Here is a 3,565-nt window from a genome sequence, read left to right as displayed (position 1 = left end):
GGGACCCATGGGGAAAATGGCCTTCTTTGAGCCAAGGAGAGAGGCCCAGAGCAGACCCTCGGGACAGCCTGAGTTTGGATTTCCAGCCTCCAGAACCAGGATGGGTACAGTGCAGTCCTGTTATGTACACTGTTTGGTATGCGGTGGTCTGTTATAGCTTCCCTAGTAAACTAATTTGACAGCCACCCACACTGCATACACAAATGGGCTGGCCAGATATGGTCGCACACACCTATAACCCCAGCACTCAGGAGGCCGAGGCAGGAAATTCTCTTTGAGACTGAGGCCAGCCTGGGATACATAGTGAGTACAAGGCCAGCCTGTACTACATAGTGAGACCCTCTCTCAAAAAACTAAACCTAACCAAAACAAAACAAAGAAAAATGAACTTGCTTGGGTATCCATAAGAGTTTATTCCCAAACCAGGCAACCCCTGACCTACAATATCATTTTTAATAACTGCTTAGGGTCCCTTGGAATGGATGAGCTGCAATTTATTTAAATAATTTTCTAAAAATGGATGAAAAGGTTGCTTTTGATTCATCACTATTATAACAATGTAACATTAACCATTTTTATGGATGGGTCTTTCCATAGATTCTTAAATTTCTTAGAATTTCTAAAGCTCAAATTCCTAAATCAATTGGTAGACTTTAAAAAAATGTTATGTATATATTGCCAAAATGCTTTTGGGAAAAGCTGTTATAATTCATAACTAGCAGGAAGATATTAAAATGCAACTCGAAAAAAAAGATGGAAAATTTATGACAACCTTGAGTCCAAAAAATGCAACTTGAGGGCCGGGGATTTAGCTCAGTGTTTCTGCTGCCCGCCTTCTTGTAAGCGCAAGGACCCGAGTTCCATCTCTGGTATGGGGGAGGGTGCAATTTGATAGACAAAGAAAGTAATGTCATTAGTGCTTTAATTTGCATTTCTTTGTTGTGGCTTTTCTAGGTGTCCCTCCAAAAGCCTCATACACTCATGGGGGGGCTTTTGGAGGTGGCAGGATCTAGGGATATGAATAGGGATATGAATATGGATTAAGGGTGTGTGGTATTGGATTAGTCTCCTAATTGGATTAAAATAGCTCTGGGTGTAACTGGATGGATTTATTGAAGAGGGAAACCTCATCCTGGGTGTGGGTGGCACCAACCAAGAGGCTTGTAGCCTATTCATACTGATTTCAAAATCAGAATGTTGAAAAACAAATGTTTAAACCAAAAAAGAGTAAAGAGTCACAGACCAAGACTAACTTCACTTCCCCTATGGCCCTCTTGTCAGCACATGTGAACAAAGGCATAAGTCTTTCCTCCCAGCCCAAACCAAAGCTTCTTGAGGATCAGAGATGGGCTTGCAGCCCCCAGTGTCCAGCCCCACATGGAGCACACCAGATGCTCTTGCACAATGGGGCTACACGCCTGAGGCATGGGAGTTCTCTTTCTCTGACCTGCCAAGGCACCACCTGACTGATCTCCTGGCCAATTACAATCCTAAGTGTAGAGACTGAAGACATTTAATTCTCATCATATTGTGTTCGGGGCAAAGCAGTCTTTGATGAACATTACTTGGCCTTAATTTAGAGACTAACCTGTTACCCCCAACTCAGAAGGATGAACTGTTATTCCAGCCTCTCAGAGCAGGCAGGTACCCTGCCAATAAGAGGGGTATAGACTGGTGCAGTTCCTTGGGGGGGCGGGTAGAAAGCAACACTCGTAGTGGGGACAGGAGCAGGGTGGAAATGGGGGCCCAGCTAGATGGGCCAGACATTTCACCACAGGTCACAGAGTGGGAATTTTACTTAACTTGCAACAGAAAGTTCTGAGGAAATGACATTATTCCATCTGTACTTTATCCATCCCACTTTTAGCATATTCATTAATAAATCTTGGTCCACATTCTGTTGCTATAACAGAACCAAGGCTGAGTAAATTATGCAGAAAATAGATTTATTACTCCTAGTTTTCAAGGCTGGAAACACAGGCCTCTAAGAAAACACAAGATTGAGTGAGCAGACAGTCAAGGGCCAGGTTTGTTATGTCAAAGCCGCTCTTGTGATCACTGACTCCATCTTGTGAATCTATTTGTGAAGGTAGAGCCCTAATGATCTAATCACCTTTTAAATCAGCTTGTTGCTATGAACTAAGCAGTCTGTCTCCACCACACTCTTCTGCCATAATGTTTCTACCTTAGAACTAGAATACCATGGAGCCAAATAAACCTCTCCACCATTAAGTTACAGCTATGGAGTATTTTATATTAGCAAGAGGAAAGCTGACAAATACAGAAAACTGGTATCAGGAGTGGGGTCATGGCCGTGACGACACCTTACCACATGTTGCAGAGGCCTTTGGAACTGGTTTGTAGCAGTTTAGAAAAGTTTGGAGATGTGGATTAGGGAAGCCCTACAATGTTATAAGCAGATCCTGATGGGTAATTCTAGTCAGAACTCAGAAGACCCAAATTCCGATAGGAATGTAGACAGTAAAGGCCAGGCTTTAGCTTTAGTTGGGAATGACGATTCTATTGGGAATTGAACTGGAAGCCATGCATGCTATACTCTGACAAAAATTTTATCTAAACTTTGCTCATGTCCTGAGACTTTTAGAGAGGCCTACTTTCAGAGTGATGAACTAACTGATCTGGTGGGGTAAATCTCAAGGTAGCTCAATCCTCAATCCATAGTTATACTTGGGTAGTGGTCTGTCCATTGCTTGAGCTGGCAACAGACCTTGGCATCATTGATATGATGCTAGTTATACAGGTATAGAGAATGCAAGAGTTGTGGAGTCAGGGAGGCTTTCACCCAGACTTCAAAGGAATGCCAGGTAATGTGCCCTTGAGAGGGGTACATGAAGCTGTGGGAATAAAACCAAATGTGCAATGGAGACCTGAGGACATTGGAAATGCCAGGAACATGAGAGGTCTGCTGAGAAAAGCCACAGGCACCAAACAGAGCTAGCCATTCCAAGAGAGAGTCCATGTGGGCTACAAAGAGGGGTGGGGCCACCCAAGCCCTTTAGCACTCATATTTTACCACTATGCCCCCTAGATGCCAGATATGGAGCTTCTCACATTAATGTTTCAGTCATTAATCCTGCTGGCTTTTGGTCTTCCTTTGGTCTGATTCTTTTCTGTCCCTCTACTATCCTCCTTTTTGGAATGGAAATATTTATTCTGTGCCTTACATCTCAATGTACAGTAACTTGTTTTTAATTCTTATAGGAGTTTACAGCCAAGATTTTGCCTTCAGTTCCAGAGAAGACTTTGATTGAGATTGGACTTTTGAACAATGCTGGAACTATAGAGACTTCAGAGAAGGAATTATTACATTTTTGGTTGGATGCAAGATAGTTGTATCATGTTAGGTAGAATTATGACACCAACACCACCACCCCCACCCACTGGGACCTGAACTCAGGACTTTCACCCTGAGCTATATTCCCAGAGCTTTTTTATTTTTGGAGACAGATGTCACTAAGTGGACTGAGCTCAAACTAGTAATATTCCTGCTTCAGTCTCTCAGAGTTCTGGGATTACATACATGTACCATCACACCTAGATTGTT

This window comes from Fukomys damarensis, unplaced genomic scaffold (genome assembly GCF_012274545.1).
Source record: "Fukomys damarensis isolate Sample0158 unplaced genomic scaffold, DMR_v1.0_HiC HiC_scaffold_30, whole genome shotgun sequence".
NCBI lineage: Eukaryota > Metazoa > Chordata > Mammalia > Rodentia > Bathyergidae > Fukomys > Fukomys damarensis.
The sequence above is the reverse complement of the archived record's forward strand: the minus strand, read 5'-3'. Positions refer to the sequence as shown.